General features: G+C 46.5%; 15 non-coding genes across 15 annotated transcripts; all 15 read right to left on the bottom strand.

Moving 5' to 3' along the window:
- Positions 1-174: 174 nt before the first annotated feature.
- trnag-ucc (transfer RNA glycine (anticodon UCC)) lies at positions 175-246 on the bottom strand. Its single transcript has one exon. It is a non-coding gene; the product is annotated as a tRNA-Gly (tRNA).
- A 1,360-nt stretch (positions 247-1,606) lies between these two features.
- trnas-aga (transfer RNA serine (anticodon AGA)) lies at positions 1,607-1,688 on the bottom strand. Its single transcript has one exon. It is a non-coding gene; the product is annotated as a tRNA-Ser (tRNA).
- Positions 1,689-3,689: 2,001 nt separating this feature from the next.
- Positions 3,690-3,771, bottom strand: trnas-aga (transfer RNA serine (anticodon AGA)). The gene has a single exon. It is a non-coding gene; the product is annotated as a tRNA-Ser (tRNA).
- A 575-nt stretch (positions 3,772-4,346) lies between these two features.
- On the bottom strand, positions 4,347-4,418 carry trnag-ucc (transfer RNA glycine (anticodon UCC)). The gene has a single exon. It is a non-coding gene; the product is annotated as a tRNA-Gly (tRNA).
- A 1,360-nt stretch (positions 4,419-5,778) lies between these two features.
- On the bottom strand, positions 5,779-5,860 carry trnas-aga (transfer RNA serine (anticodon AGA)). The gene has a single exon. It is a non-coding gene; the product is annotated as a tRNA-Ser (tRNA).
- A 575-nt stretch (positions 5,861-6,435) lies between these two features.
- trnag-ucc (transfer RNA glycine (anticodon UCC)) lies at positions 6,436-6,507 on the bottom strand. Its single transcript has one exon. It is a non-coding gene; the product is annotated as a tRNA-Gly (tRNA).
- A 1,360-nt stretch (positions 6,508-7,867) lies between these two features.
- Positions 7,868-7,949, bottom strand: trnas-aga (transfer RNA serine (anticodon AGA)). The gene has a single exon. It is a non-coding gene; the product is annotated as a tRNA-Ser (tRNA).
- A 2,008-nt stretch (positions 7,950-9,957) lies between these two features.
- trnas-aga (transfer RNA serine (anticodon AGA)) lies at positions 9,958-10,039 on the bottom strand. Its single transcript has one exon. It is a non-coding gene; the product is annotated as a tRNA-Ser (tRNA).
- Positions 10,040-12,046: 2,007 nt separating this feature from the next.
- On the bottom strand, positions 12,047-12,128 carry trnas-aga (transfer RNA serine (anticodon AGA)). Its single transcript has one exon. It is a non-coding gene; the product is annotated as a tRNA-Ser (tRNA).
- Positions 12,129-12,703: 575 nt separating this feature from the next.
- trnag-ucc (transfer RNA glycine (anticodon UCC)) lies at positions 12,704-12,775 on the bottom strand. Its single transcript has one exon. It is a non-coding gene; the product is annotated as a tRNA-Gly (tRNA).
- A 1,360-nt stretch (positions 12,776-14,135) lies between these two features.
- trnas-aga (transfer RNA serine (anticodon AGA)) lies at positions 14,136-14,217 on the bottom strand. Its single transcript has one exon. It is a non-coding gene; the product is annotated as a tRNA-Ser (tRNA).
- Positions 14,218-14,792: 575 nt separating this feature from the next.
- Positions 14,793-14,864, bottom strand: trnag-ucc (transfer RNA glycine (anticodon UCC)). Its single transcript has one exon. It is a non-coding gene; the product is annotated as a tRNA-Gly (tRNA).
- Positions 14,865-16,224: 1,360 nt separating this feature from the next.
- On the bottom strand, positions 16,225-16,306 carry trnas-aga (transfer RNA serine (anticodon AGA)). Its single transcript has one exon. It is a non-coding gene; the product is annotated as a tRNA-Ser (tRNA).
- Positions 16,307-18,313: 2,007 nt separating this feature from the next.
- Positions 18,314-18,395, bottom strand: trnas-aga (transfer RNA serine (anticodon AGA)). Its single transcript has one exon. It is a non-coding gene; the product is annotated as a tRNA-Ser (tRNA).
- Positions 18,396-20,396: 2,001 nt separating this feature from the next.
- On the bottom strand, positions 20,397-20,478 carry trnas-aga (transfer RNA serine (anticodon AGA)). Its single transcript has one exon. It is a non-coding gene; the product is annotated as a tRNA-Ser (tRNA).
- Between the last annotated feature and the right edge of the window lie 87 nt (positions 20,479-20,565).

The raw sequence follows: 20,565 nt of genomic DNA on the forward strand, positions 1-20,565 counted from the left end.
GATGAGAACTCAAAGCCTGTGTGAACAGTGTCTTTCCACAGCAAACGGTAGCAGCGAGGCCGATGAAGAATGCACCTGGCCTGACATTGTAAGCATTTGCAGAAAGAGCGGAGAACGTTTTTAGTGTAAAATAGTAGGCAGCCCACATGCTCGAACAGCACTGCGCGTGGCAACTGCGATGGCCGGGAATCGAACCCGGGTCAACTGCTTGGAAGGCAGCTATGCTCGCCACTATACCACCATCGCTGTGAAAGACTACAGCATCACTGATTCATTGTCCGGCTTATACAGATTTTCAGGACAATTAACAAGGTGGGCATTGTGATTACTCGCTTGTCAGGTTCTAAACTGGTCAAAAGGTAGATCACTAAAAAGACTAGTGCTTTCATGCAACTGCACATTTAATCTCATCAGCAAAGCTTCTTTGCTACTCAAGTGTGGCCTCTCACGCATTTAAACTCTTGCGTGATTTTTAGCACCTTGAGAGTCGCAATGGTCACGCGAGTTCTTCAGGTCACAGCAGACAAGGTGAGAATAGGTGTGAATCTGTCTTGGGACGAATCTGGGACGAGGACGTCTTTGGCTCCTCTTTCAAGTTATTGGACTTTGGCAAAAAGGTTTTACGCTTAATTCAAAAATGAGAGCAAGTGTCTGTGTCCCAAATACAAAGTGGGAGCTGGTTCCACAGAGAGGGGCCTGAAAAGTGATGGCTCTGCCTTCCATTGCACTTTAAAATCCCCTCGGAAGCCAGCAGTCTGAGAGCAAAGAACTCTGTTGGGATGATATGGCACTGTGAGATCTTGTAGACAAAATTGGTGGTGATTATTCAAGACCTTGTGTGTGAGGGCAAGTATTTGGATTTTTATTTGGGATTTAATTGGGAGCCAATGAAGAGAGAAGTCCATATGGGGGGAATCTACTCTGTCCTTCCAGTCCCTGACTGTGCTCTGGATGCAGCGTTTTGGAAAACAGTGTAAAGGCTTTTCAGGAAGCTTTTAGGACACTGTGAAAATACTGAATTTGAATAGTGGAGGCTAGAAGTAGTGAATGTATCCTTCCTCTCTATCATTAGATGGAGAGAGTGTACAAAGGCCGGCATAGTGGGTCTGTGGCCACTCTTGCTTGCGCTTTTGCGTGTCTGTCAGCCAGCTGTGGAGAAGAGCAAAGTTTTTACATGCAAAGAGTTGTAGTGAAAAGCAGTGTTCCAAACAATGAAATGTGTCCACTCCTTGTGCTTTTCATGCAGTAATGTTTGAAGCTATTTCTGCTGTTGTCCCATTCCCGGTGAAATCCGCTGTGCCTCCAATCCCGATCCCAGTCCTCTTGCAAAGCAATGAGCATTTGTCAGACGCATGAGTCATTGGCGGTACTCAGACTGGATCCTGGACGACTACACGGGGGCACGTGTGGGGTGGCTAAGAGAGCAATTGAAGGATGCCATGTTTACTGAATATGTGCCTAATTTTGTCAGGACATAGCTGGGTCCATTGCTTCTGCGTGCTCTATTTTCACAAGCAAAGGCCTGGCTCTTTCTCCTGGCACCTTCTCAGGTGATCTCCATGCCTTCTTCTCAAATCAACGTCTGGACTGGCGCAAAACAGCTGACCGTTGTCGACAGGATTCGAACCTGTGCGGGGAGACCCCAATGGATTTCTAGTCCATCGCCTTGACCGCTCGGCCACAACAACCACATTGGGCTGTGGAATTACATACTTGAAAGACATACGTCTTCCAAGACCTACGCCACACATCTTTCAAGTAGGATGTGCACAACAACGGCCACACTGGATTGTAAATGCGGTAGCTGCATGACTTTGGTGCGAAAGCTTGTGGTTTTGCAGTTCCGTGAGATTGGTGCAGCACAGCTGCGGTTGAAGCTAGCTGGCTGACATTAGCTTGCTTGTTTGCATGAACAGTAACACACACAGCTGACGATTTTGCCACCGCAAAGAGCTGATCAGTACATGGTTAGTAAAATGTTATCTTCATTCCAAACATTGAGCACAATATTTAAAGTGGGACTGGGTGTCTTTATGAAGAAGTAGCGTGTCCAATCACAGTTTCATGTAAGAAGGTATAGGTATGAAGTGATGAGAACTCAAAGCCTGTGTGAACAGTGTCTTTCCACAGCAAACGGTAGCAGCGAGGCCGATGAAGAATGCACCTGGCCTGACATTGTAAGCATTTGCAGAAAGAGCGGAGAACGTTTTTAGTGTAAAATAGTACGCAGCCCACATTCTCGAACAGCACTGCGAGTGGCAACTGCGATGGCCGGGAATAGAACCCGGGTCAACTGCTTGGAAGGAAGCTATGCTCGCCACTATACCACCATCGCTGTGAAAGACTACAACATCACTGATTCATTGTCCGGCTTATACACATTTTCAGGACAATTAACAAGGTGGGCATTGTGATTACTCACTTGTCAGGTTCTAAACTGGTCAAAAGGTAGATCACTAAAAAGACTAGTGCTTTCATGCAACTGCACATTTAATCTCATCAGCAAAGCTTCTTTGCTACTCAAGTGTGGCCTCTCACGCATTTAAACTCTTGCGTGATTTTTAGCACCTTGAGAGTCGCAATGGTCACGCGAGTTCTTCAGGTCACAGCAGACAAGGTGAGAATAGGTGTGAATCTGTCTTGGGACGAATCTGGGACGAGGACGTCTTTGGCTCCTCTTTCAAGTTATTGGACTTTGGCAAAAAGGTTTTACGCTTAATTCAAAAATGAGAGCAAGTGTCTGTGTCCCGAATACAAAGTGGGAGCTGGTTCCACAGAGAGGGGCCTGAAAAGTGATGGCTCTGCCTTCCATTGCACTTTAAAATCCCCTCGGAAGCCAGCAGTCTGAGAGCAAAGCACTCTGTTGGGATGATATGGCACTGTGAGATCTTGTATACAAAATTGGTGGTGATTATTCAAGACCTTGTGTGTGAGGGCAAGTATTTGGATTTTTATTTGGGATTTAATTGGGAGCCAATGAAGAGAGAAGTCCATATGGGGGAAATCTACTCTGTCCTTCCAGTCCCTGACTGTGCTCTGGATGCAGCGTTTTGGAAAACAGTGTAAAGGCTTTTCAGGAAGCTTTTAGGACACTGTGAAAATACTGAATTTGAATAGTGGAGGCTAGAAGTAGTGAATGTATCCTTCCTCTCTATCATTAGATGGAGAGAGTGTACAAAGGCCGGCATAGTGGGTCTGTGGCCACTCTTGCTTGCGCTTTTGCGTGTCTGTCAGCCAGCTGTGGAGAAGAGCAAAGTTTTTACATGCAAAGAGCTGTAGTGAAAAGCAGTGTTCCAAACAATGAAATGTGTCCACTCCTTGTGCTTTTCATGCAGTAATGTTTGAAGCTATTTCTGCTGTTGTCCCATTCCCGGTGAAATCCGCTGTGCCTCCAATCCCAGTCCTCTTGCAAAGCAATGAGCATTTGTCAGACGCATGAGTCATTGGCGGTACTCAGACTGGATCCTGGACGACTACACGGGGGCACGTGTGGGGTGGCTAAGAGAGCAATTGAAGGATGCCATGTTTACTGAATATGTGCCTAATTTTGTCAGGACATAGCTGGGTCCATTGCTTCTGCGTGCTCTATTTTCACAAGCAAAGGCCTGGCTCTTTCTCCTGGCACCTTCTCAGGTGATCTCCATGCCTTCTTCTCAAATCAACGTCAGGACTGGCGCAAAAAAGCTGACCGTTGTCGACAGGATTCGAACCTGTGCGGGGAGACCCCAATGGATTTCTAGTCCATCGCCTTGACCGCTCGGCCACAACAACCACATTGGGCTGTGGAACTACATACTTGAAAGACATACGTCTTCCAAGTCCTACGCCACACATCTTTCAAGTAGGATGTGCACAACAACGGCCACGCTGGATTGTAAATGCGGTAGCTGCATGACTTTGGTGCGAAAGCTTGTGGTTTTGCAGTTCCGTGAGATTGGTGCAGCACAGCTGCGGTTGAAGCTAGCTGGCTGACATTAGCTTGCTTGTTTGCATGAACAGTAACACACACAGCTGATGATTTTGCCACCGCAAAGAGCTGATCAGTACATGGTTAGTAAAATGTTATCTTCATTCCAAACATTGAGCACAATATTTAAAGTGGGACTGGGTGTCTTTATGAAGAAGTAGCGTGTCCAATCACAGTTTCATGTAAGAAGGTAGAGGTATGAAGTGATGAGAACTCAAAGCCTGTGTGAACAGTGTCTTTCCACAGCAAACGGTAGCAGCGAGGCCGATGAAGAATGCACCTGGCCTGACATTGTAAGCATTTGCAGAAAGAGCGGAGAACGTTTTTAGTGTAAAACAGTACGCAGCCCACATGCTCGAACAGCACTGCGAGTGGCAACTGCGATGGCCGGGAATCGAACCCGGGTCAACTGCTTGGAAGGAAGCTATGCTCGCCACTATACCACCATCGCTGTGAAAGACTACAACATCACTGATTCATTGTCCGGCTTATACAGATTTTCAGGACAATTAACAAGGTGGGCATTGTGATTACTCGCTTGTCAGGTTCTAAACTGGTCAAAAGGTAGATCACTAAAAAGACTAGTGCTTTCATGCAACTGCACATTTAATCTCATCAGCAAAGCTTCTTTGCTACTCAAGTGTGGCCTCTCACGCATTTAAACTCTTGCGTGATTTTTAGCACCTTGAGAGTCGCAATGGTCACGCGAGTTCTTCAGGTCACAGCAGACAAGGTGAGAATAGGTGTGAATCTGTCTTGGGACGAATCTGGGACGAGGACGTCTTTGGCTCTTCTTTCAAGTTATTGGACTTTGGCAAAAAGGTTTTACGCTTCATTCAAAAATGAGAGCAAGTGTCTGTGTCCCGAATACAAAGTGGGAGCTGGTTCCACAGAGAGGGGCCTGAAAAGTGATGGCTCTGCCTTCCATTGCACTTTAAAATCCCCTCGGAAGCCAGCAGTCTGAGAGCAAAGCACTCTGTTGGGATGATATGGCACTGTGAGATCTTGTAGACAAAATTGGTGGTGATTATTCAAGACCTTGTGTGTGAGGGCAAGTATTTGGATTTTTATTTGGGATTTAATTGGGAGCCAATGAAGAGAGAAGTCCATATGGGGGAAATCTACTCTGTCCTTCCAGTCCCTGACTGTGCTCTGGATGCAGCGTTTTGGAAAACAGTGTAAAGGCTTTTCAGGAAGCTTTTAGGACACTGTGAAAATACTGAATTTGAATAGTGGAGGCTAGAAGTAGTGAATGTATCCTTCCTCTCTATCATTAGATGGAGAGAGTGTACAAAGGCCGGCATAGTGGGTCTGTGGCCACTCTTGCTTGCGCTTTTGCGTGTCTGTCAGCCAGCTGTGGAGAAGAGCAAAGTTTTTACATGCAAAGAGCTGTAGTGAAAAGCAGTGTTCCAAACAATGAAATGTGTCCACTCCTTGTGCTTTTCATGCAGTAATGTTTGAAGCTATTTCTGCTGTTGTCCCATTCCCGGTGAAATCCGCTGTGCCTCCAATCCCGATCCCAGTCCTCTTGCAAAGCAATGAGCATTTGTCAGACGCATGAGTCATTGGCGGTACTCAGACTGGATCCTGGACGACTACACGGGGGCACGTGTGGGGTGGCTAAGAGAGCAATTGAAGGATGCCATGTTTACTGAATATGTGCCTAATTTTGTCAGGACATAGCTGGGTCCATTGCTTCTGCGTGCTCTATTTTCACAAGCAAAGGCCTGGCTCTTTCTCCTGGCACCTTCTCAGGTGATCTCCATGCCTTCTTCTCAAATCAACGTCTGGACTGGCGCAAAACAGCTGACCGTTGTCGACAGGATTCGAACCTGTGCGGGGAGACCCCAATGGATTTCTAGTCCATCGCCTTGACCGCTCGGCCACAACAACCACATTGGGCTGTGGAACTACATACTTGAAAGACATACGTCTTCCAAGTCCTACGCCACACATCTTTCAAGTAGGATGTGCACAACAACGGCCACTCTGGATTGTAAATGCGGTAGCTGCATGACTTTGGTGCGAAAGCTTGTGGTTTTGCAGTTCCGTGAGATTGGTGCAGCACAGCTGCGGTTGAAGCTAGCTGGCTGACATTAGCTTGCTTGTTTGCATGAACAGTAACACACACAGCTGATGATTTTGCCACCGCAAAGAGCTGATCAGTACATGGTTAGTAAAATGTTATCTTCATTCCAAACATTGAGCACAATATTTAAAGTGGGACTGGGTGTCTTTATGAAGAAGTAGCGTGTCCAATCACAGTTTCATGTAAGAAGGTAGAGGTATGAAGTGATGAGAACTCAAAGCCTGTGTGAACAGTGTCTTTCCACAGCAAACGGTAGCAGCGAGGCCGATGAAGAATGCACCTGGCCTGACATTGTAAGCATTTGCAAAAAGAGCGGAGAACGTTTTTAGTGTAAAATAGTACGCAGCCCACATGCTCGAACAGCACTGCGAGTGGCAACTGCGATGGCCGGGAATCGAACCCGGGTCAACTGCTTGGAAGGCAGCTATGCTCGCCACTATACCACCATCGCTGTGAAAGACTACAACATCACTGATTCATTGTCCGGCTTATACAGATTTTCAGGACAATTAACAAGGTGGGCATTGTGATTACTCGCTTGTCAGGTTCTAAACTGGTCAAAAGGTAGATCACTAAAAAGACTAGTGCTTTCATGCAACTGCACATTTAATCTCATCAGCAAAGCTTCTTTGCTACTCAAGTGTGGCCTCTCACGCATTTAAACTCTTGCGTGATTTTTAGCACCTTGAGAGTCGCAATGGTCACGCGAGTTCTTCAGGTCACAGCAGACAAGGTGAGAATAGGTGTGAATCTGTCTTGGGACGAATCTGGGACGAGGACGTCTTTGGCTCTTCTTTCAAGTTATTGGACTTTGGCAAAAAGGTTTTACGCTTAATTCAAAAATGAGAGCAAGTGTCTGTGTCCCGAATACAAAGTGGGAGCTGGTTCCACAGAGAGGGGCCTGAAAAGTGATGGCTCTGCCTTCCATTGCACTTTAAAATCCCCTCGGAAGCCAGCAGTCTGAGAGCAAAGCACTCTGTTGGGATGATATGGCACTGTGAGATCTTGTAGACAAAATTGGTGGTGATTATTCAAGACCTTGTGTGTGAGGGCAAGTATTTGGATTTTTATTTGGGATTTAATTGGGAGCCAATGAAGAGAGAAGTCCATATGGGGGAAATCTACTCTGTCCTTCCAGTCCCTGACTGTGCTCTGGATGCAGCGTTTTGGAAAACAGTGTAAAGGCTTTTCAGGAAGCTTTTAGGACACTGTGAAAATACTGAATTTGAATAGTGGAGGCTAGAAGTAGTGAATGTATCCTTCCTCTCTATCATTAGATGGAGAGAGTGTACAAAGGCCGGCATAGTGGGTCTGTGGCCACTCTTGCTTGCGCTTTTGCGTGTCTGTCAGCCAGCTGTGGAGAAGAGCAAAGTTTTTACATGCAAAGAGCTGTAGTGAAAAGCAGTGTTCCAAACAATGAAATGTGTCCACTCCTTGTGCTTTTCATGCAGTAATGTTTGAAGCTATTTCTGCTGTTGTCCCATTCCCGGTGAAATCCGCTGTGCCTCCAATCCCGATCCCAGTCCTCTTGCAAAGCAATGAGCATTTGTCAGACGCATGAGTCATTGGCGGTACTCAGACTGGATCCTGGACGACTACACGGGGGCACGTGTGGGGTGGCTAAGAGACCAATTGAAGGATGCCATGTTTACTGAATATGTGCCTAATTTTGTCAGGACATAGCTGGGTCCATTGCTTCTGCGTGCTCTATTTTCACAAGCAAAGGCCTGGCTCTTTCTCCTGGCACCTTCTCAGGTGATCTCCATGCCTTCTTCTCAAATCAACGTCAGGACTGCCGCAAAAAAGCTCACCGTTGTCAACAGGATTCGAACCTGTGCGGGGAGACCCCAATGGATTTCTAGTCCATCGCCTTGACCGCTCGGCCACAACAACCACATTGGGCTGTGGAACTACATACTTGAAAGACATACGTCCTACAAAGTCCTACTCCACACATCTTTCAAGTAGGATGTGCACAACAACGGCCACGCTGGATTGTAAATGCGGTAGCTGCATGACTTTGGTGCGAAAGCTTGTGGTTTTGCAGTTCCGTGAGATTGGTGCAGCACAGCTGCGGTTGAAGCTAGCTGGCTGACATTAGCTTGCTTGTTTGCATGAACAGTAACACACACAGCTGATGATTTTGCCACCGCAAAGAGCTGATCAGTACATGGTTAGTAAAATGTTATCTTCATTCCAAACATTGAGCACAATATTTAAAGTGGGACTGGGTGTCTTTATGAAGAAGTAGCGTGTCCAATCACAGTTTCATGTAAGAAGGTAGAGGTATGAAGTGATGAGAACTCAAAGCCTGTGTGAACAGTGTCTTTCCACAGCAAACGGTAGCAGCGAGGCCGATGAAGAATGCACCTGGCCTGACATTGTAAGCATTTGCAGAAAGAGCGGAGAACGTTTTTAGTGTAAAATAGTACGCAGCCCACATGCTTGAACAGCACTGCGAGTGGCAACTTCGATGGCCGGGAATCGAACCCGGGTCAACTGCTTGGAAGGTAGCTATGCTCGCCACTATACCACCATCGCTGTGAAAGACTACAACATCACTGATTCATTGTCCGGCTTATACAGATTTTCAGGACAATTAACAAGGTGGGCATTGTGATTACTCGCTTGTCAGGTTCTAAACTGGTCAAAAGGTAGATCACTAAAAAGACTAGTGCTTTCATGCAACTGCACATTTAATCTCATCAGCAAAGCTTCTTTGCTACTCAAGTGTGGCCTCTCACGCATTTAAACTCTTGCGTGATTTTTAGCACCTTGAGAGTCGCAATGGTCACGCGAGTTCTTCAGGTCACAGCAGACAAGGTGAGAATAGGTGTGAATCTGTCTTGGGACGAATCTGGGACGAGGACGTCTTTGGCTCCTCTTTCAAGTTATTGGACTTTGGCAAAAAGGTTTTACGCTTAATTCAAAAATGAGAGCAAGTGTCTGTGTCCCAAATACAAAGTGGGAGCTGGTTCCACAGAGAGGGGCCTGAAAAGTGATGGCTCTGCCTTCCATTGCACTTTAAAATCCCCTCGGAAGCCAGCAGTCTGAGAGCAAAGCACTCTGTTGGGATGATATGGCACTGTGAGATCTTGTATACAAAATTGGTGGTGATTATTCAAGACCTTGTGTGTGAGGGCAAGTATTTGGATTTTTATTTGGGATTTAATTGGGAGCCAATGAAGAGAGAAGTCCATATGGGGGAAATCTACTCTGTCCTTCCAGTCCCTGACTGTGCTCTGGATGCAGCGTTTTGGAAAACAGTGTAAAGGCTTTTCAGGAAGCTTTTAGGACACTGTGAAAATACTGAATTTGAATAGTGGAGGCTAGAAGTAGTGAATGTATCCTTCCTCTCTATCATTAGATGGAGAGAGTGTACAAAGGCCGGCATAGTGGGTCTGTGGCCACTCTTGCTTGCGCTTTTGCGTGTCTGTCAGCCAGCTGTGGAGAAGAGCAAAGTTTTTACATGCAAAGAGCTGTAGTGAAAAGCAGTGTTCCAAACAATGAAATGTGTCCACTCCTTGTGCTTTTCATGCAGTAATGTTTGAAGCTATTTCTGCTGTTGTCCCATTCCCGGTGAAATCCGCTGTGCCTCCAATCCCGATCCCAGTCCTCTTGCAAAGCAATGAGCATTTGTCAGACGCATGAGTCATTGGCGGTACTCAGACTGGATCCTGGACGACTACACGGGGGCACGTGTGGGGTGGCTAAGAGACCAATTGAAGGATGCCATGTTTACTGAATATGTGCCTAATTTTGTCAGGACATAGCTGGGTCCATTGCTTCTGCGTGCTCTATTTTCACAAGCAAAGGCCTGGCTCTTTCTCCTGGCACCTTCTCAGGTGATCTCCATGCCTTCTTCTCAAATCAACGTCTGGACTGGCGCAAAACAGCTGACCGTTGTCGACAGGATTCGAACCTGTGCGGGGAGACCCCAATGGATTTCTAGCCCATCGCCTTGACCGCTCGGCCACAACAACCACATTGGGCTGTGGAACTACATACTTGAAAGACATACGTCTTCCAAGTCCTACGCCACACATCTTTCAAGTAGGATGTGCACAACAACGGCCACTCTGGATTGTAAATGCGGTAGCTGCATGACTTTGGTGCGAAAGCTTGTGGTTTTGCAGTTCCGTGAGATTGGTGCAGCACAGCTGCGGTTGAAGCTAGCTGGCTGACATTAGCTTGCTTGTTTGCATGAACAGTAACACACACAGCTGATGATTTTGCCACCGCAAAGAGCTGATCAGTACATGGTTAGTAAAATGTTATCTTCATTCCAAACATTGAGCACAATATTTAAAGTGGGACTGGGTGTCTTTATGAAGAAGTAGCGTGTCCAATCACAGTTTCATGTAAGAAGGTAGAGGTATGAAGTGATGAGAACTCAAAGCCTGTGTGAACAGTGTCTTTCCACAGCAAACGGTAGCAGCGAGGCCGATGAAGAATGCACCTGGCCTGACATTGTAAGCATTTGCAGAAAGAGCGGAGAACGTTTTTAGTGTAAAATAGTACGCAGCCCACATGCTTGAACAGCACTGCGAGTGGCAACTTCGATGGCCGGGAATCGAACCCGGGTCAACTGCTTGGAAGGTAGCTATGCTCGCCACTATACCACCATCGCTGTGAAAGACTACAACATCACTGATTCATTGTCCGGCTTATACAGATTTTCAGGACAATTAACAAGGTGGGCATTGTGATTACTCGCTTGTCAGGTTCTAAACTGGTCAAAAGGTAGATCACTAAAAAGACTAGTGCTTTCATGCAACTGCACATTTAATCTCATCAGCAAAGCTTCTTTGCTACTCAAGTGTGGCCTCTCACGCATTTAAACTCTTGCGTGATTTTTAGCACCTTGAGAGTCGCAATGGTCACGCGAGTTCTTCAGGTCACAGCAGACAAGGTGAGAATAGGTGTGAATCTGTCTTGGGACGAATCTGGGACGAGGACGTCTTTGGCTCCTCTTTCAAGTTATTGGACTTTGGCAAAAAGGTTTTACGCTTAATTCAAAAATGAGAGCAAGTGTCTGTGTCCCAAATACAAAGTGGGAGCTGGTTCCACAGAGAGGGGCCTGAAAAGTGATGGCTCTGCCTTCCATTGCACTTTAAAATCCCCTCGGAAGCCAGCAGTCTGAGAGCAAAGCACTCTGTTGGGATGATATGGCACTGTGAGATCTTGTAGACAAAATTGGTGGTGATTATTCAAGACCTTGTGTGTGAGGGCAAGTATTTGGATTTTTATTTGGGATTTAATTGGGAGCCAATGAAGAGAGAAGTCCATATGGGGGAAATCTACTCTGTCCTTCCAGTCCCTGACTGTGCTCTGGATGCAGCGTTTTGGAAAACAGTGTAAAGGCTTTTCAGGAAGCTTTTAGGACACTGTGAAAATACTGAATTTGAATAGTGGAGGCTAGAAGTAGTGAATGTATCCTTCCTCTCTATCATTAGATGGAGAGAGTGTACAAAGGCCGGCATAGTGGGTCTGTGGCCACTCTTGCTTGCGCTTTTGCGTGTCTGTCAGCCAGCTGTGGAGAAGAGCAAAGTTTTTACATGCAAAGAGCTGTAGTGAAAAGCAGTGTTCCAAACAATGAAATGTGTCCACTCCTTGTGCTTTTCATGCAGTAATGTTTGAAGCTATTTCTGCTGTTGTCCCATTCCCGGTGAAATCCGCTGTGCCTCCAATCCCGATCCCAGTCCTCTTGCAAAGCAATGAGCATTTGTCAGACGCATGAGTCATTGGCGGTACTCAGACTGGATCCTGGACGACTACACGGGGGCACGTGTGGGGTGGCTAAGAGACCAATTGAAGGATGCCATGTTTACTGAATATGTGCCTAATTTTGTCAGGACATAGCTGGGTCCATTGCTTCTGCGTGCTCTATTTTCACAAGCAAAGGCCTGGCTCTTTCTCCTGGCACCTTCTCAGGTGATCTCCATGCCTTCTTCTCAAATCAACGTCTGGACTGGCGCAAAACAGCTGACCGTTGTCGACAGGATTCGAACCTGTGCGGGGAGACCCCAATGGATTTCTAGCCCATCGCCTTGACCGCTCGGCCACAACAACCACATTGGGCTGTGGAACTACATACTTGAAAGACATACGTCTTCCAAGTCCTACGCCACACATCTTTCAAGTAGGATGTGCACAACAACGGCCACTCTGGATTGTAAATGCGGTAGCTGCATGACTTTGGTGCGAAAGCTTGTGGTTTTGCAGTTCCGTGAGATTGGTGCAGCACAGCTGCGGTTGAAGCTAGCTGGCTGACATTAGCTTGCTTGTTTGCATGAACAGTAACACACACAGCTGATGATTTTGCCACCGCAAAGAGCTGATCAGTACATGGTTAGTAAAATGTTATCTTCATTCCAAACATTGAGCACAATATTTAAAGTGGGACTGGGTGTCTTTATGAAGAAGTAGCGTGTCCAATCACAGTTTCATGTAAGAAGGTAGAGGTATGAAGTGATGAGAACTCAAAGCCTGTGTGAACAGTGTCTTTCCACAGCAAACGGTAGCAGCGAGGCCGATGAAGAATGCACCTGGCCTGACATTGTAAGCATTTGCAAAAAGAGCGGAGAACGTTTTTAGTGTAAAATAGTACGCAGCCCACATGCTCGAACAGCACTGCGAGTGGCAACTGCGATGGCCGGGAATCGAACCCGGGTCAACTACTTGGAAGGCAGCTATGCTCGCCACTATACCACCATCGCTGTGAAAGACTACAACATCACTGATTCATTGTCCGGCTTATACAGATTTTCAGGACAATTAACAAGGTGGGCATTGTGATTACTCGCTTGTCAGGTTCTAAACTGGTCAAAAGGTAGATCACTAAAAAGACTAGTGCTTTCATGCAACTGCACATTTAATCTCATCAGCAAAGCTTCTTTGCTACTCAAGTGTGGCCTCTCACGCATTTAAACTCTTGCGTGATTTTTAGCACCTTGAGAGTCGCAATGGTCACGCGAGTTCTTCAGGTCACAGCAGACAAGGTGAGAATAGGTGTGAATCTGTCTTGGGACGAATCTGGGACGAGGACGTCTTTGGCTCCTCTTTCAAGTTATTGGACTTTGGCAAAAAGTTTTTACGCTTAATTCAAAAATGAGAGCAAGTGTCTGTGTCCCAAATACAAAGTGGGAGCTGGTTCCACAGAGAGGGGCCTGAAAAGTGATGGCTCTGCCTTCCATTGCACTTTAAAATCCCCTCGGAAGCCAGCAGTCTGAGAGCAAAGCACTCTGTTGGGATGATATGGCACTGTGAGATCTTGTAGACAAAATTGGTGGTGATTATTCAAGACCTTGTGTGTGAGGGCAAGTATTTGGATTTTTATTTGGGATTTAATTGGGAGCCAATGAAGAGAGAAGTCCATATGGGGGGAATCTACTCTGTCCTTCCAGTCCCTGACTGTGCTCTGGATGCAGCGTTTTGGAAAACAGTGTAAAGGCTTTTCAGGAAGCTTTTAGGACACTGTGAAAATACTGAATTTGAATAGTGGAGGCTAGAAGTAGTGAATGTATCCTTCCTCTCTATCATTAGATGGAGAGAGTGTACAAAGGCCGGCATAGTGGGTCTGTGGCCACTCTTGCTTGCGCTTTTGCGTGTCTGTCAGCCAGCTGTGGAGAAGAGCAAAGTTTTTACATGCAAAGAGCTGTAGTGAAAAGCAGTGTTCCAAACAATGAAATGTGTCCACTCCTTGTGCTTTTCATGCAGTAATGTTTGAAGCTATTTCTGCTGTTGTCCCATTCCCGGTGAAATCCGCTGTGCCTCCAATCCCGATCCCAGTCCTCTTGCAAAGCAATGAGCATTTGTCAGACGCATGAGTCATTGGCGGTACTCAGACTGGATCCTGGACGACTACACGGGGGCACGTGTGGGGTGGCTAAGAGACCAATTGAAGGATGCCATGTTTACTGAATATGTGCCTAATTTTGTCAGGACATAGCTGGGTCCATTGCTTCTGCGTGCTCTATTTTCACAAGCAAAGGCCTGGCTCTTTCTCCTGGCACCTTCTCAGGTGATCTCCATGCCTTCTTCTCAAATCAACGTCTGGACTGGCGCAAAACAGCTGACCGTTGTCGACAGGATTCGAACCTGTGCGGGGAGACCCCAATGGATTTCTAGTCCATCGCCTTGACCGCTCGGCCACAACAACCAAATTGGGCTGTGGAATTACATACTTGAAAGACATACGTCTTCCAAGACCTACGCCACACATCTTTCAAGTAGGATGTGCACAACAACGGCCACACTGGATTGTAAATGCGGTAGCTGCATGACTTTGGTGCGAAAGCTTGTGGTTTTGCAGTTCCGTGAGATTGGTGCAGCACAGCTGCGGTTGAAGCTAGCTGGCTGACATTAGCTTGCTTGTTTGCATGAACAGTAACACACACAGCTGACGATTTTGCCACCGCAAAGAGCTGATCAGTACATGGTTAGTAAAATGTTATCTTCATTCCAAACATTGAGCACAATATTTAAAGTGGGACTGGGTGTCTTTATGAAGAAGTAGCGTGTCCAATCACAGTTTCATGTAAGAAGGTAGAGGTATGAAGTGATGAGAACTCAAAGCCTGTGTGAACAGTGTCTTTCCACAGCAAACGGTAGCAGCGAGGCCGATGAAGAATGCACCTGGCCTGACATTGTAAGCATTTGCAGAAAGAGCGGAGAACGTTTTTAGTGTAAAATAGTACGCAGCCCACATGCTCGAACAGCACTGCGAGTGGCAACTTCGATGGCCGGGAATCGAACCCGGGTCAACTGCTTGGAAGGCAGCTATGCTCGCCACTATACCACCATCGCTGTGAAAGACTACAACATCACTGATTCATTGTCCGGCTTATACAGATTTTCAGGACAATTAACAAGGTGGGCATTGTGATTACTCGCTTGTCAGGTTCTAAACTGGTCAAAAGGTAGATCACTAAAAAGACTAGTGCTTTCATGCAACTGCACATTTAATCTCATCAGCAAAGCTTCTTTGCTACTCAAGTGTGGCCTCTCACGCATTTAAACTCTTGCGTGATTTTTAGCACCTTGAGAGTCGCAATGGTCACGCGAGTTCTTCAGGTCACAGCAGACAAGGTGAGAATAGGTGTGAATCTGTCTTGGGACGAATCTGGGACGAGGACGTCTTTGGCTCCTCTTTCAAGTTATTGGACTTTGGCAAAAAGGTTTTACGCTTAATTCAAAAATGAGAGCAAGTGTCTGTGTCCCAAATACAAAGTGGGAGCTGGTTCCACAGAGAGGGGCCTGAAAAGTGATGGCTCTGCCTTCCATTGCACTTTAAAATCCCCTCGGAAGCCAGCAGTCTGAGAGCAAAGCACTCTGTTGGGATGATATGGCACTGTGAGATCTTGTAGACAAAATTGGTGGTGATTATTCAAGACCTTGTGTGTGAGGGCAAGTATTTGGATTTTTATTTGGGATTTAATTGGGAGCCAATGAAGAGAGAAGTCCATATGGGGGGAATCTACTCTGTCCTTCCAGTCCCTGACTGTGCTCTGGATGCAGCGTTTTGGAAAACAGTGTAAAGGCTTTTCAGGAAGCTTTTAGGACACTGTGAAAATACTGAATTTGAATAGTGGAGGCTAGAAGTAGTGAATGTATCCTTCCTCTCTATCATTAGATGGAGAGAGTGTACAAAGGCCGGCATAGTGGGTCTGTGGCCACTCTTGCTTGCGCTTTTGCGTGTCTGTCAGCCAGCTGTGGAGAAGAGCAAAGTTTTTACATGCAAAGAGCTGTAGTGAAAAGCAGTGTTCCAAACAATGAAATGTGTCCACTCCTTGTGCTTTTCATGCAGTAATGTTTGAAGCTATTTCTGCTGTTGTCCCATTCCCGGTGAAATCCGCTGTGCCTCCAATCCCGATCCCAGTCCTCTTGCAAAGCAATGAGCATTTGTCAGACGCATGAGTCATTGGCGGTACTCAGACTGGATCCTGGACGACTACACGGGGGCACGTGTGGGGTGGCTAAGAGACCAATTGAAGGATGCCATGTTTACTGAATATGTGCCTAATTTTGTCAGGACATAGCTGGGTCCATTGCTTCTGCGTGCTCTATTTTCACAAGCAAAGGCCTGGCTCTTTCTCCTGGCACCTTCTCAGGTGATCTCCATGCCTTCTTCTCAAATCAACGTCAGGACTGGCGCAAAACAGCTGACCGTTGTCGACAGGATTCGAACCTGTGCGGGGAGACCCCAATGGATTTCTAGTCCATCGCCTTGACCGCTCGGCCACAACAACCACATTGGGCTGTGGAACTACATACTTGAAAGACATACGTCTTCCAAGTCCTACGCCACACATCTTTCAAGTAGGATGTGCACAACAACGGCCACACTGGATTGTAAATGCGGTAGCTGCATGACTTTGGTGCGAAAGCTTGTGGTTTTGCAGTTCCGTGAGATTGGTGCAGCACAGCTGCGGTTGAAGCTAGCTGGCTGACATTAGCTTGCTTGTTTGCATGAACAGTAACACACACAGCTGATGATTTTGCCACCGCAAAGAGCTGATCAGTACATGGTTAGTAAAATGTTATCTTCATTCCAAACATTGAGCACAATATTTAAAGTGGGACTGGGTGTCTTTATGAAGAAGTAGCGTGTCCAATCACAGTTTCATGTAAGAAGGTAGAGGTATGAAGTGATGAGAACTCAAAGCCTGTGTGAACAGTGTCTTTCCACAGCAAACGGTAGCAGCGAGGCCGATGAAGAATGCACCTGGCCTGACATTGTAAGCATTTGCAAAAAGAGCGGAGAACGTTTTTAGTGTAAAATAGTACGCAGCCCACATGCTCGAACAGCACTGCTAGTGGCAACTGCGATGGCCGGGAATCGAACCCGGGTCAACTGCTTGGAAGGAAGCTATGCTCGCCACTATACCACCATCCCTGTGAAAGATTATAACATCACTGATTCATTGTCCGGCTTATACAGATTTTCAGGACAATTAACAAGGTGGGCATTGTGATTACTCACTTGTCAGGTTCTAAACTGGTCAAAAGGTAGATCACTAAAAAGACTAGTGCTTTCATGCAACTGCACATTTAATCTCATCAGCAAAGCTTCTTTGCTACTCAAGTGTGGCCTCTCACGCATTTAAACTCTTGCGTGATTTTTAGCACCTTGAGAGTCGCAATGGTCACGCGAGTTTTTCAGGTCACAGCAGACAAGGTGAGAATAGGTGTGAATCTGTCTTGGGACGAATCTGGGACGAGGACGTCTTTGGCTCCTCTTTCAAGTTATTGGACTTTGGCAAAAAGGTTTTACGCTTAATTCAAAAATGAGAGCAAGTGTCTGTGTCCCAAATACAAAGTGGGAGCTGGTTCCACAGAGAGGGGCCTGAAAAGTGATGGCTCTGCCTTCCATTGCACTTTAAAATCCCCTCGGAAGCCAGCAGTCTGAGAGCAAAGCACTCTGTTGGGATGATATGGCACTGTGAGATCTTGTAGACAAAATTGGTGGTGATTATTCAAGACCTTGTGTGTGAGGGCAAGTATTTGGATTTTTATTTGGGATTTAATTGGGAGCCAATGAAGAGAGAAGTCCATATGGGGGAAATCTACTCTGTCCTTCCAGTCCCTGACTGTGCTCTGGATGCAGCGTTTTGGAAAACAGTGTAAAGGCTTTTCAGGAAGCTTTTAGGACACTGTGAAAATACTGAATTTGAATAGTGGAGGCTAGAAGTAGTGAATGTATCCTTCCTCTCTATCATTAGATGGAGAGAGTGTACAAAGGCCGGCATAGTGGGTCTGTGGCCACTCTTGCTTGCGCTTTTGCGTGTCTGTCAGCCAGCTGTGGAGAAGAGCAAAGTTTTTACATGCAAAGAGCTGTAGTGAAAAGCAGTGTTCCAAACAATGAAATGTGTCCACTCCTTGTGCTTTTCATGCAGTAATGTTTGAAGCTATTTCTGCTGTTGTCCCATTCCCGGTGAAATCCGCTGTGCCTCCAATCCCGATCCCAGTCCTCTTGCAAAGCAATGAGCATTTGTCAGACGCATGAGTCATTGGCGGTACTCAGACTGGATCCTGGACGACTACACGGGGGCACGTGTGGGGTGGCTAAGAGACCAATTGAAGGATGCCATGTTTACTGAATATGTGCCTAATTTTGTCAGGACATAGCTGGGTCCATTGCTTCTGCGTGCTCTATTTTCACAAGCAAAGGCCTGGCTCTTTCTCCTGGCACCTTCTCAGGTGATCTCCATGCCTTCTTCTCAAATCAACGTCAGGACTGGCGCAAAACAGCTGACCGTTGTCGACAGGATTCGAACCTGTGCGGGGAGACCCCAATGGATTTCTAGTCCATCGCCTTGACCGCTCGGCCACAACAACCACATTGGGCTGTGGAACTACATACTTGAAAGACATACGTCTTCCAAGTCCTACGCCACACATCTTTCAAGTAGGATGTGCACAACAACGGCCACACTGGATTGTAAATGCGGTAGCTGCATGACTTTGGTGCGAAAGCTTGTGGTTTTGCAGTTCCGTGAGATTGGTGCAGCACAGCTGCGGTTGAAGCTAGCTGGCTGACATTAGCTTGCTTGTTTGCATGAACAGTAACACACACAGCTGATGATTTTGCCACCGCAAAGAGCTGATCAGTACATGGTTAGTAAAATGTTATCTTCATTCCAAACATTGAGCACAATATTTAAAGTGGGACTGGGTGTCTTTATGAAGAAGTAGCGTGTCCAATCACAGTTTCATGTAAGAAGGTAGAGGTATGAAGTGATGAGAACTCAAAGCCTGTGTGAACAGTGTCTTTCCACAGCAAACGGTAGCAGCGAGGCCGATGAAGAATGCACCTGGCCTGACATTGTAAGCATTTGCAAAAAGAGCGGAGAACGTTTTTAGTGTAAAACAGTACGCAGCCCACATGCTCGAACAGCACTGCGAGTGGCAACTGCGATGGCCGGGAATCGAACCCGGGTCAACTGCTTGGAAGGAAGCTATGCTCGCCACTATACCACGATCGCTGTGAAAGACTACAACATCACTGATTCATTGTCCGGCTTATACAGATTTTCAGGACAATTAACAAGGTGGGCATTGTGATTACTCGCTTGTCAGGTTCTAAACTGGTCAAAAGGTAGATCACTAAAAAGACTAGTGCTTTCATGCAACTGCACATTTAATCTCATCAGCAAAGCTTCTTTGCTACTCAAGTGTGGCCTCTCACGCATTTAAACTCTTGCGTGATTTTTAGCACCTTGAGAGTCGCAATGGTCACGCGAGTTCTTCAGGTCACAGCAGACAAGGTGAGAATAGGTGTGAATCTGTCTTGGGACGAATCTGGGACGAGGACGTCTTTGGCTCCTCTTTCAAGTTATTGGACTTTGGCAAAAAGGTTTTACGCTTAATTCAAAAATGAGAGCAAGTGTCTGTGTCCCGAATACAAAGTGGGAGCTGGTTCCACAGAGAGGGGCCTGAAAAGTGATGGCTCTGCCTTCCATTGCACTTTAAAATCCCCTCGGAAGCCAGCAGTCTGAGAGCAAAGCACTATGTTGGGATGATATGGCACTGTGAGCTCTTGTAGACAAAATTGGTGGTGATTATTCAAGACCTTGTGTGTGAGGGCAAGTATTTGGATTTTTATTTGGGATTTAATTGGGAGCCAATGAAGAGAGAAGTCCATATGGGGGAAATCTACTCTGTCCTTCCAGTCCCTGACTGTGCTCTGGATGCAGCGTTTTGGAAAACAGTGTAAAGGCTTTTCAGGAAGCTTTTAGGACACTGTGAAAATACTGAATTTGAATAGTGGAGGCTAGAAGTAGTGAATGTATCCTTCCTCTCTATCATTAGATGGAGAGAGTGTACAAAGGCCGGCATAGTGGGTCTGTGGCCACTCTTGCTTGCGCTTTTGCATGTCTGTCAGCCAGCTGTGGAGAAGAGCAAAGTTTTTACATGCAAAGAGCTGTAGTGAAAAGCAGTGTTCCAAACAATGAAATGTGTCCACTCCTTGTGCTTTTCATGCAGTAATGTTTGAAGCTATTTCTGCTGTTGTCCCATTCCCGGTGAAATGCGCTGTGCCTCCAATCCCGATCCTCTTGCAAAGCAATGAGCATTTGTCAGACGCATGAGTCATTGGCGGTACTCAGACTGGATCCTGGACGACTACACGGGGGCACGTGTGGGGTGGCTAAGAGACCAATTGAAGGATGCCATGTTTACTGAATATGTGCCTAATTTTGTCAGGACATAGCTGGGTCCATTGCTTCTGCGTGCTCTATTTTCACAAGCAAAGGCCTGGCTCTTTCTCCTGGCACCTTCTCAGGTGATCTCCATGCCTTCTTCTCAAATCAACGTCTGGACTGGCGCAAAACAGCTGACCGTTGTCGACAGGATTCGAACCTGTGCGGGGAGACCCCAATGGTTTTCTAGTCCATCGCCTTGACCGCTCGGCCACAACAACCACATTGGGCTGTGGAACTACATACTTGAAAGACATACGTCTTCCAAGTCCTACGCCACACATCTTTCAAGTAGGATGTGCACAACA

This window comes from Maylandia zebra, linkage group LG9 (genome assembly GCF_041146795.1).
Source record: "Maylandia zebra isolate NMK-2024a linkage group LG9, Mzebra_GT3a, whole genome shotgun sequence".
Lineage (NCBI taxonomy): Eukaryota > Metazoa > Chordata > Actinopteri > Cichliformes > Cichlidae > Maylandia > Maylandia zebra.